The 13144-nt window shown below is 46.1% G+C and overlaps 1 protein-coding gene across 8 annotated transcripts in view; it reads right to left on the reverse strand.

Moving 5' to 3' along the window:
- The window catches only part of DPP6 (dipeptidyl peptidase like 6), a 767813-nt gene that overhangs the window by 304389 nt on the left and 450280 nt on the right, over positions 1–13144 (reverse strand). The gene's annotated exons all lie outside the window — the stretch shown is intronic.

Raw genomic sequence — 13144 nt, forward strand, 5'->3', positions numbered from 1 at the left:
GTTCAGCAAAAGAATATGAGTCCCCTGAGGACTCCTTGAGTGCTATGAGTCGGCACTGTGCATCTCCCACTCTCCCTTAGCTATTCTTTTCTGTGATGGCACAACGGCTCAAAGAAGCCACTCCAAGGCTGGTCTGCTCCACTTCCCTCACTAACTGGCCCTAAGTCTAAACAAGAGAAGAATCTCCCCAGGCCCCGGGTAACCAAGCTGAAATCCTCCACTCGAGAGCTACTGTAGCCCCACAGTTGCCAATCTCCATGGCAGAATGCCGTTAGAAGCAGCCAGATAACCTCAAAAGGCCATCAAATTAAATGACGAATCAAACAGCAGCCCCATCTCTAATAGCTATACAAAAATATGGGGTGAAAAATATGGGGTTAATATAATTAAAAGATCAGAATGACTAAGCTCCAGAAATGCTTTGAAGGACACTAGCAAAATTCTAACAAAAACCATGTAATGGTACCCAAAACCTTGGCATACACTATTGGATAGGACAGTAGGCTGGGTTAGTTGAGCCCTGGGCAAAATTGTAGCTTCTGAGACCTGGTTAAGCTCAAGGCTTCCATTGATTTAGCACAGGGGTGGGCAAACTATGGCCTACAGTTTAGATCCGGCCCGCCAGCTATTTTGAGCCGGCCCTCGAGCTCCCACTAGGGAACGGGCTCTGGGCTCCAGTCGGGGCGCAGGGTCGGGGGCCGCTCCACGCGGCTCCTGGAAGCTGTGGCATGGCCTCCCTCTGGCACTCAAGCTGGGGAGCAGGGTCGGGGGCTGCTCCACATGGCTCCTGGAAGCAGTGGCTTAGCCCCGCTCCGGCGCTCCAGAGAGAGCTGCAGGGGCAGTGCCTGCAGACAGGGCAGTGTGCAGAGCCACCTGGCCGCGCCGGAGCCAGAAAAGGGACATGCCGCTGCTTCTGGGAGCTGCTTGAGGTAAGCGCCGCCCGGAGCCTGCACCCCTGAGCCTTTCCCTGGACTCCAACCCTGATCCCCCTCCCGCCCTCCAAACCCCTCATCCCCAGCCCCACCCCAGAGCCCGCACCCCCAGCCGGAGCCTGCACCCCTTCCCACACCCCAACCCCTGCCCTGATCCCCCTCCTGCCCTCTGAACCCCTCGGTCCCAGCCCAGAGCAGCCTCCTACACCCCAGACTCCTCTTCCCCAGCCCCACCCCAGAGCCCGCACCCCCAGCTGGAGCCCTCACCTCCCTGCTCCCGCACCCCACTCTTCCACCCCATCTCAGAGCCCCCTCCCGCACCCTGAACTCCTCATTTCTGGCCCCACCCCGGAGCCTGCACCCCCAACCAGAGCCCTCATCCCTTCCCGCACCCCAACCCCAATTTTCTGAGCATTCATGGCCCGCCATTAGCCTGGCATCTAAACTACAAGCAAATTTCTGGCAGAGGAGACAGTCACAATATGACCATTATAAAGGAGCAAAGGTGACAGACACACCAAGGAATCATAAAGGTGCATTTTTATTTATACTGCCCCCAAGGTGGTGCTAGGCCCTTGAACCCCAATGCTGAAATCAATGACAAAACTCCTCTTAGAGTGCCATCGTGCACAAGCAAACTCTTCCTGCGTACAAGCAGAGTGAAGTCAATGGCTCTTTACGAGCTGGAGTTCAGCTGAAGTCACACCACCGGTCCATGTGGCAATGTAGAGCTAGGAACAGTTGCCGAGATGAGCTATCTGTGAAAAAGGCAGACTGGCTCTTGGCTGCACAAGGACAGCACTGAACCCCACCCATGTTCCCATCCGGGCACACCTTCCAAAGCCATTGGAAGTACTGTCAGGCTAGTTACAACTAACTGCTAGGCCCCTGGCTGGAACGTTGAGCTCCTCCAATACACATCTCAAAGCTTGTGGCTAATCTCATTCCTACTCTGAGCAGCATCCATCTGACTGAATATGGAACAGTCCACTTGGAGCATTTCCACACGGGTTGTTGGCCAGAGGATGCTGGTGAAGCTATAAAAAGGTGCCTGAAATAATTTGGGTATGTGAAGTAAGCATCCTACATACTCCCCCTTTTCCCTGCACATTACCCCATTACAGTTGTTTCAGCAATTTTTTTCTCCTCTCTACACCATGCAGTTACGGAGCAGAAGAAGCAATTTAGTCAGTACCGTATTTAATTCTTTAAAGTTATTCCAGTACCATAATTTTACAGCCAACGATACCAAATTCCCTGTCTCTAAAGGTGCATTTTCAGGGAGAGAGAGGAGTAGATTTGAATGTCATCAGCACAACAATAATAAAATAATCCATAAAAATCTGAAAATATGATTAATCTGAAAATATGATTAAAAGAGATCATTTACATATAAAAAAGCATGAGATCCAAGGTGAAATCATATTGCCTTAAAGCTAATTCTATATAATTTGGTTTAAAACAGCAAGTTGTATTTGTATTCTAAGATGTGCAGCCACCTTTATTGTTATAGTTGTGCAAAGCACACTCTTCTCTGTACTGCCTGATGGATTTGCAATTAAAGGCAATTTTCATTGTGCTGAACCGTAATTCCTGGCTATTGTAAAATTAGGAAGAATAAGCACTCTTACTCCTGAGCCAAGTATCTACATGAAAATAAATGTGAGACTGTGATTTTCTAAACATTGGAAATTGGTTTTTAAATACGGATGTGATTAAAATGAATTTATTGCAACTCTGACATTTTATTTTCCATGCCTCCTTGAATACTTAATTCCTTTTTCTGTGAAGGTATATGTAAAATAAAGAGCCCTGCAAAATGATCCGTCTCAGCAGTTCCATTATAATTAAATGCAGTCACATACTGGCAAAAGTAATGACCACCATCTGCTCAAATACATGGCTAGTCTGTCCTTCGCCCCAAATCACAAATCTCCAGCAAATTACCCATTACCAGCAGATTCTCCAAAGCACCATATGAACAATCTGAATATCCAACATGTTTGCTACAGATGAGTGCTAATGCATATGGTCTCTAAAAATGCTAGCACATTTGAAGATACTCGTGTGTGTGTGTGTGTGTGTGTGTGTGTGTGTGTGAGTTACGGTTGCCCATTCAACACCTGGGCATATGCATGAAGATACACATTATGTCTTTAATTACATGATGATATACTTTTTTTCCCCACAGGGCCACAGGACTCATTCAGTCCACAGGATGGATGAAGCTCACTGAATGAGCTACTATTCAACTGTTAGTTTTATTCCCTGTGTCCCCCCCTACCGTATTTACTGCACACCATTCAAATCCTGTTCTGAATACCAATGATTAATTTCCTCCCGGGCTTTTTGACACTGCTCCTCACCCTAGCATCTGAGTGCTTCACAACATTAAGAAGTTTATCTTCACAACACCCTTGTGAGGTAATTTGGTATTATGCCCTTTCAAAGATAAGCAACGCAGGCACAGAGACATGAATGTGAAATTTGGGGTGTCCCACTTAAGATGCTGATAGCCTGATTTTTCACAAACCTTAGCATTTTTACAGAACTTGCTATGTTTAGCGCACACCTCCTACTGACGTCAGCTGCAGTTATGTGCAGAAGTGCTGAGCACAAACCAGACCTACGTGGTCACCCAGAAAACGAGGAACTCTGTTAGTGGCCAGAGAACAGTTAGTGAAAAGTTTGGTTTAAAACACTTGCCCAACATCACAAAGGAACTCTGTGGCGGAGGCAGATAGAATCCACTTCTTCAGGACAGCATTCCACCAGCCTTAACCATGAGAACATCCCTTCTCTTTCTGAAATCCCCTGCCTCATTCACTGCACACCTTCCAACTTCTGCAACAAATGATGCAAGGGTCCCACAGACAACAGCTTCATTCACTACACAACCTGATTCATTCCTAGAGCACGTTCTTGAACTGTGCACTGAATGAGAGCAGGGTCCTGTGGAACAAGCAACATTTGATCCTGAAATTAAAGACTATCATAAGATATTTTGTCCTCTTTAATCATAGAATATCAGGGTTGGAAGGGACCTCAGGAGATCATCTAGTCCAACCCTCTGCTCAAAGCAGGACCAATCCCTAGACAGATTTTTGTCCCAGATCCCAGGTACAGAGACTAAGGGCTTGTCTACACTACCCACTGGATCGGCGGGCAGTGATCAATCCAGCGGGGGTGGATTTATTGCGTCTAGTATAGACACAATAAATCGATTGCTGAGCACTCTCCCGTCGACTCCAGTATTCCACCAGAACGAGTTGCCCAAGCGAGTCGATGGGAGAGTGTCAGCTGTCAACTTAACCGCAGCGAAGACACCGCGGTAAGTAGATCTAAGTACGTCAACTTCAGCTACGCTATTCACGTAGCTGCAGTTGCGTATCTTAGATCGACCCCGCGCGGTAGTGTAGACAAGCCCTTAGGGTGTGTCTTCACATCAAGCTGCGGGTGTAATTCCCAGCTCAAGGCGGCACACCCACGCTAGATCCAATCGAGCTAGCGTGCTAAAAACACAGTGTAGCTGTGGTGGCACAAGTGGCAGGAGGGGCTAGTTGTGCTGAAGATGTGCATAGCATCTTGGGTGGGACCAGGCAAGTAGCTCCTCCTGCCACTCGCGCTGCTGTGACTACCCTCTATTTGTAGTGCATTAGCTTGATCGGAGCTAGCACAGGTATGTCGCCTCAGGCTGGGAATCACACCTCCAGCTCGAAGTGACTAACCGAAGGCCACTCAGGAAGCCTGAGGCAGAGCAGAGAATTAAACCCAGGTCTCTCAAGTCCCAGTCTAGAGCTCTAAACACTGGACAAATCCTCTCTCTCTTATTCCAGTCCCAGCATCCCTTTACCCCCCTGCCAGCCTCAGCTCCTCGTCCCAGTCACCCCTACACACACCTTGGGTGCTCTTCACAGTCTGTCTATCCCTCCCACAGCCCTCCTTTGGCTCCTCATCTCCATTCCCCTTTACACAGCTTGACATCCCAGTTCCCCACCACCACCCTTCCTCAGCTTCTCCTCCCAGTTTCCTCTTCACACCATATCCCAATCTCCCAACCTTGCTAACCCTCCTCAGGTCCCAATTCTTCACCTCAGCATTCCAGGGCAGATGCTTCTTTCTCCCTGCTGCCTGGATGCCAGCAGGGGGAGCACTGAGGGCACAAGGGGGACGGACAGTCTCCCTGCTCTCAGTTTTTGTTCCAGGTGCTACAGTGGCCCCTGAGAGCAGCAACTGCAGGGAAAGCCCTGCCCAGCCCCAGCAGCCCTGGGATGGAGCATGCTCAGTCACTCCGTGAGATGGCGCATACACAGTGCGGTGACATGTAGAAGTTATCAGGCAATGGAGCATGCTCAGTGCAGGTGGAATCTTCAAAGAATTTAGAAGCCAAACTAACAAGTCTCTGCTGAACATGTGCAACCGGAGATTTTTCAGAGGTTTATAACTTTGCTTGTGAATTTTCACAGGGATGGCAAAAGGCACCTCCCTCTCACTGAGAGGACAGACTGCCCATGCCCTAGACAAATTTCAAATCACTGCTCCAAAGTATAGAGGTATCAGAGCTTCTCAACAAAGTGGTTGTAAGAAGGTTTTTAACATGGGGAAAACAACAGATTCCCCCCCCCCACCAACCTCATTCTGAGAAATGGCTGCACCGTTTTAGTTGAAACTTTCCACAAACCCTTAGGCTGAGCGAGATACTCGCCTGGAAAATTTCAGCCCAAGTCAATGAAGTGTGGCAAAGTTATAAGCTACTGAAAACAGGGTCTTATAATGGAAAGTGTTTGAGCTACTTTAATTGTAGGCATCGATACTTGTGCCACCTAGAATATATAACAATAGCTCCATTTGGGGAGTAAAATTTCCTCAATATTAGTAGGGAGAATAAACCTGCCTAAAGAAAAATGTGTTTTCTCCCAAAAACTACTCAAATGTTTAAACAAATGTTCAGTTGGAGAATAGCTAAATTATGCATACTTAGATGCTATATTATATAGTCTCCCGCCTACTTTACTAGTACCATGGTAATTTGCTTTTGTACAAGCTACATTTTTAAAACCATCTTCAAACCACTTGACTTCCTAATTGTTGGAATCAGAAAATAGCAAGTTAGGGAAATTCTTTTAGCTTCCCCATGAGTAGTTAAAAACTTCACCAGGCTTTTGTGCCTGTCTGGTGACAACACAGTGCTTGTGCATTCCACCTTTTGGACTCTGGCCTACCCAGAAGGTTACTGGTGGGTTCTGGATATACAGCTCTATACGCACAGAAGGATAGATAGGCCCTGTGTGCCAGAACCTTGGAATGGAGAGGGAGAAAGCCACTATCAAAGCTCTAAGGTTAAGATGCTGGATAGATCTGAATATTTAAGGCGCACATTTTAAAAAAGCATACATGCAAAAGTTTAAAAGACCTACCACATGCATCGATGTCAGGATTGTGCTCATGCAAAACTCTGTGCATCCGGATCCTTGACTCATGCACCTGCCTTTCAAAAACATGAGCCTACATCTTTAGATATGGGGGGGGGTCTGTGCCAATTAGTCTACAGACAACTGCTAAATGAGCATCACGGCTGACTGGAATCCTCTCCCCCTCCACTGACTATTTTTTGGGGGCCATGCTGTAACAGGACTTTCTGTGGGTGCACAAGGAGAGTGTCCCAAGGAGCTTCCCCACAGTGCACACTGTGCTCAGGGAAGCACAGAGACGGCTCCCTCACTGCACCCTGGGGTGAGCACATATTCCCAAAAGAGGTGGAAAGAAGTGGGGGCATGACCCTCTATGGAGAACAGGTTGCACCATCATCTCCATGTGCAACAGGCAGCTTGTGCACAATCCTTCCCAGGCCTCCCCCAACCTGGCTGCTGCAGCTCAGGACAAGTTGTGAGTAATACAGTGGGAGTAACAGTCACGGCCTTAATATCTGTGACAGACAAGAAGGCCATCATTCTTTCCCTGGAAAGGGAAGTAAAGCATACAGTTTTATTAATTACTTAACATTTTCTGTAGCACGTTGTATTGCCCATGTGGGAAAACATATGCTGGAAGAAACAAAACACAAATGAAGCATCACACAGCTAAGCATCAGACAGCAATTAAATCCAACAAGAAAATAATATGCCATGGATGGACACTTTTAGTGTAATTACCAAACCAACTCATATTTCACCAAAAGGGACCCAAAGTGCTTTGCAAGCTGAAAGCCCACCCGTGCTACCCCTACACAGTTTTTCCTGCATTAGGACTTGGAAATCCAGTGAGTATGTGCTGGATATTCCCCCTAATTCACCTCCAGAGAAATGGCAAGGAGGTCACCCATGAAAGGGTGAAGAAGGCTCTCCGGATAGCCCCAAGGGGGAAGGCATTCACAGTGCCCATTGGTTCCACTCTTCCATTATGGTAGTGCTACCATATAGTAATCATGCAGCTTCCCTCCTTCACCAGTGGCTGAATCAAAATCCTTTCCACAGAAAGGTTCAGAGTCCTGTAGGAGAGGTTACTGCTGGTGTGATGATAGTAACTTGCAAGCAGACTTCCACTAGGAAATCCATAACCCCAGTTCCACAAACAGAGCCCCTACTCTACAGCAGGGCCTCAACAAGGTCCAGATGCCAATGTAACAATGCAGGAAAACCATGTTTCTCCCCCGCCCCTTACTTGCTAATCCAGTATCACCAACCTAAAGTGATGAAAAATCATGAGTCAGGCCCCCCAAAATCATGAAACTGGCTTAAAAGTCATGAGGGGTTTTTTGATTGTTTTTTATTTTTGATTTTTTAAATATAAATAATGAATTTCTCCCCCACCCCCACCCAAATTACTGGAGGAGTTTGAGTAATGCCCCTATGGTGCCACTCCCACAAAAGGAAAATCCTAATGTAGTAGAGGGTGGTAACACTCAATGAGTGGAAAGTACAGCTCTGAGGACCAAGCATTCACCGGTATCAACTATTAACCATCACTGGGCAGTGGAGCATTTCGCAGAGGCAGAGTGACGGAGCGCAGGGTTCAGTTACAGGCAGGTCAGGAAAGGTGGTTGAGGCAATGGTTAGAAGGAGAACCCATATCCTATGTCTGCAGGAAACTACGGGATGTGGTGGCAAAGGTAAAATATTGAAAAATGGAATTAAAATATTTTGGTCTGATAGACTGCAGTCTGTCCTAGGGAGCGGGGGCTACATGGTGACTGGCAGTGGCCCCAACTGAGGCGACACTGGGATAGGGGGTGGGGGTTCCCCTTGGCGGGGAGACCCAGAGAGAGAGTGGGGTACTGCCAGGGGGGCAGCACCCAAGCCAAGGGCACTGGGGTCCAGGAGGGACACGGGGGCCAATGACAGGCGGGACACCTGGCCTGCAGAGGGCACTCCGGACGCTGGGTGAGCTAATTCCTGAGATGACCCACAGGAGGCGCCGCAGGAGTGAGTCCACACCTGACTACAGACTGTCAGTGATAGGTTGCAGAGTGCACGTTTGCGGTGTGCTGGACACATGATAAGAATGGGAGAGGAATGAACAGCAAAGAAAGCATGGGAGGAAGAGGACAGCAAGAAAGGATGTGGAAGACTGAGGATACAATGGAAAGAGAGAACTCTGAAGACACAAGGACTGGAACACCAAGACCTACACGCCCATGCTATGGACCACAAGAAGTGGTGAAGGATCATGGGCACCTCCAATCCCAAGTTGAGACGTGAAATGCAATAGTGAATTTTGATATTTGCCTTCTGGTTTGGGGGCCTTTAGAGTGCACTGACTCCGTTCAAATCTTTTTAATGGAAGCTGATGTTTTTATATAGTCACTCACAGATGAGAGCTGCGGTTTTAAGCACACACCATATATCGCCAGACTTGTGATAAAATCGCAAGGGTTTACAACACTGCTAACCACCACTCTTAGTAGCGGGGGTTGCATGTGGCCCTGTCTGCCTAGACAGATAAGAAGTAACTCAACAGTCACTATATTGGCCAGCTAACTCTAGGATGTAATGTGGCAGCTAATAGAACACCCACCAGACCTCAGCTGAAACGTAGCAAAGATATTTGAAGTATATATTACCTTTATATTTTGGGGGGTGGGAAAGGTTGGGAGGAAAGCCATGGATCTTTAAAAAACTACAATGGGCAGGAACAAGGGTTTTACATCTCATCTGAAAAATAGCACCTTCATCAGCATATGCCAACTAGCATTACACTGGCCCACTGACTCAATAGAGAATCAGAGGGAGCAATGAGGGACCAGGAACAGGTAAAAGGCTCTTCAGATCTGGAACAGTGTGATGACAACTCTTGCCATTTCTGTCCTATACCTTTCACAATGTTAAATGCACTAAATCATAAACCTCGCTTCTAGCAACAACTGGGGTTTTCTGGGCATTGATGAAACCTCTCTTTCTTTCGTTTTAGAGACCTGACGTAGTCTGAAATGATAGGGCTGCAGGCCATCAACAAGGTCATCCAGCTAAGATAACATTTAAATGTATCAGTTTCGGGAGAACACCAGTCAGCATGGACAGCTCCACCAGTCAGAAACACTTTATATCTAAACTATGAATCCTGGAGAAACCATTGGACTCAAAGAAGCAAACTACTGTATAATTCCTCTTTGTAATTCTGATGTGTGATTTTTATCCCACAGATACCCCTTCACTCTTGGTTTTGATTGGATTCTGGTTCATTTTAAAGATATGTATTTTGCCTTCTTTTGGTATGTCCCATATTTCATTATCTTTTATTCTGGAGGGGAAGGGATTAAGTAGTATTTCTTTTGGCAGAACCCTAGGGACTAAATTCTAACATTTACTTCACGGGTGTAATTCTATGGTAACTCCGTTAACTTTAGTAATGGAGTAACAAAGATTGGAAGTTGACCCTACCTATTTATTTTGATTGGAAAGTTATTTTTCGGACTCCGACTCTTTTAGCCATTTAAAATGTATGTTTGGCTTTTCTCATTGACATGCAAGTTTAAAATAATGCATAGTTTGGTAAATCTGGAAAATCATCTTATATTGAATGAAATCATTTAATTTAATGCGGTTAATCTGCAATCAATAATGTAGTTTAATCAATTCCTTAATTCCATTATTTCTTGAAATAGGGGAGTAGAATTGCTTGCTTCAGCTGGGTCCTGTGGGATGGTATGTAAAACACAGGGACTTTTTTTCCTGCTTCGCCTTGTTAAAATAAGATTGATTGCTGGAGGGAAATCCGCACTTTCAGGAATACTCAGTGGAAGCAAGTCAGATCCATAAAGAGCTACCATCTTTCACAGCTTCATTCCTCTGACTTTGGGCCTGATCTTTCAGTCAGTAGTCAGGCAAAACTCATTTTGGCTTCAGTGTGAGTCCTGTATAAGGATTTCATGTATGGCATTTATCATACTAGCTAAGATTCTTTTATATGCCCTCCTCCCTATTACCACAGTGCCTGAATGCCTCACAATCTTTAATACATTTATCCTCACAACATCCCTGAGAGGTCATGAAGTACTGTCCCTATTTTACAGAAAAGGGACTGAGGCACAGAGATGCTCAGGGTGAAATTGCCAAACTCCCATCAACTTCAGTGGTGCAAGGATTTCATCCTAAATGGCTTGCCCACAGTCAGACAAATTCTGTGGCAGAACAGGAAATTGAACCTGGGTCGCAGGTCAGGGCTCTAACCACTGGACCATCCCCCTCATCCCCCCCACAGATAATCATTTGATACATTTTCTATCCAATTTATGATGGTTCATACTGTACATACAAGCAGGGGCAGTAAACATATAGTAAGCATGCAGCCCCCAGCTCCTGCCACTGGCCCATGACTCCCACATCACCTGGAGGATATTGACAAGCCACATGCTGACTCAAGGCATTCTCCCAGCTGTCAATCAGCCAGAACAGCTGTGTGAGTAAAGAGAATCATCATGGCTGAGAGTTGTCCCATCCAAGGAGAGGGTGGCACCTAGAGGGGAGAAGGCTCTTCCTCCTGCTTGGAGATAAGGGCAGGAAAACTGATATAGCAGCCCCTCAATGCCAAGGTACAGATCATTATTTTTTTAATTCGTGTTGGAGAACCATTATAGTACCCCTCTCTCACTCAGCAGCAGCAGCTCCACCATTCCTCAGTAACCTCTTCAGGGCCTGTGCAGTGAAAACAAGGAACGAGCCTCCTTGAGGCTGCTTTGAATTCCTGCTCACAGAGCAGCTCCGCAGGTCCAGACCACTGTACGCAGTACTTTTCTTCCTTTGGATCAGCCCCTGCTCTGATACGGAGACAGGTGATGAGGTAGCAAGGGACAGTAATGAGATGACAGGCCAGGCTTCAGTCTGTGAAATGGTGATGCTCTTTCAATATCCCTTTGAGATTGTTAAAGGTTTAATGATTTAGGTTCTCCTTTTCAGAGCTCCAACAGCTGCTCCTACTGAACTCAGTGGAAGCTGTAGGGCACTCAGCCTTTCTGAAAATCATGCCCACTTAGTCATTTCCTTAAAACCCCTGCTCCTGGAATCATGTGATTATGTGAGACTCACAGCTGTTTTTTTTACAGTTTCCTTCCCTCATGGTTGTGGAGACTTTTGAAAGTGTGACCCAAGTGTATCCTTAAAGGCTCAAAAACCAGAAGACAACTAAAAAGAATACACGTTTATCACTTTTCTTAAATGTCTTGATTTGTAATCCTGTCCATTGGTGTTGGGGGGCACCTGGCTCCTGATTTTTGAACACATGAGGCTGGCAGCATTGTAACGTTTACAAAGCACTTTCAGATCCTCAGATGGAAGGTGCTATGGAAATGCAGTACGGTTAATATTACACTTTTATGGTGTGTGCAAATCCGTATTTTGGCACCAGGCTTAAGTCTGAGGCAGGTGGGGTGGGGCACAGAGACTCTTGCTAGGGCCATGAAAGAACAGCTATTGCTTTTGGATCTTTTGTGCCTGCAGTTTCTGGGCCAGTGAAACACATTTTCCTCATTTTAGCATTTGAAGTCATCCCCCACAAGCCAGTGAGTGAGTGCTCTGCCTGGCAGTGTAAACATGCTGCAATTACGGCTCTGCATGTGGGATCCTAAAGATACAAAGCCAGGAGGAACAATGTCAGCTTGCAACTGTAATGAAGTCATAGCTACTGAAATCTAGTGCTGTGCTGAATACAGTGCAAAGAAAAGGTGTTAAATTGTTTCACCATGAGGTATTATTCCCAGCTACCCATTCTAATAGGTCACCCAGCAAGTGGACTTTCCAGGAGCCCTCTCTAGGTTGTAATGAGTTGCTTGGCTTCTGCTACCATATGCCCAAGAGGAATGAGAGTAGACAATAAATGCGTTACAAAGACTTGGACATGCTGGCTGCTCCATGCTGAATGCTGTGCAGCTACCACAATCACTCTCCCATGCAGAAATACAATTTGCCTCATTGCCCAGTCCTGTGTCTCCAGTGACAATCACTGAATGTGGTGCTGGCTTTGTGGAACAGCACTGCAGTAACACAGCATTTAGAAACAAAATCCCTCCTTGTGAAATGATGATTCACATGGCACTGAGTCAAATCCCCTTTTCACATATCCTTTCCCCTCCTCAAACAACAGCTATTACACATTTGCCCCTGCAGGGGACTGACTAAAGGAGCATAAAGACAACCACATGTAGCTTTGCTTTTAATCAAAATAATAATTAAAAAACCCTCTCTTTGTTTACTTGCTTCCAGTGGATACCAGTTTTTGGCAAGCACTGCTGCCTAGATGAATTTAACAGCATGCCTAGACTTCAGCAGCACTGACAAACATGCTGCATTCTTCTTATTAAAGTGTAAAAAACCCATGCCCCTCTAATAGAACGGTTCAGAATCATGAGTCCTTTTTCTATTTAAGATCTCAAATACAATATTCTCTTTGCCTTGCCTGGTTTTAATTCAAGATAGGTAAGCAGGCGGTATAAGCAGTAATCAAATGTTGCTCTCAGTTGAGCTCACTCCACCTTCATTAATTTCAACAGGGATCCATGAGTGTGTACTAGAGATCACAATTTTCAAAAACAAAACACCGCAGTACGGAACATTATTGCCAATTCTTACCCAATGGGATAAGTTCTGCCCTCAGTTACAGGTGAGTACCTCCCACTGACTTTAACGACAGCTGCAACCAGGAAACTGAAGGCAGCATTGAGTCCCAAGTATTACATTTGATTGTTAGCCTCCCTGAGATCCAACAGCTGTACAATGTAGATA

Source organism: Malaclemys terrapin, chromosome 2, assembly GCF_027887155.1.
Source record: "Malaclemys terrapin pileata isolate rMalTer1 chromosome 2, rMalTer1.hap1, whole genome shotgun sequence".
Lineage (NCBI taxonomy): Eukaryota > Metazoa > Chordata > Testudines > Emydidae > Malaclemys > Malaclemys terrapin.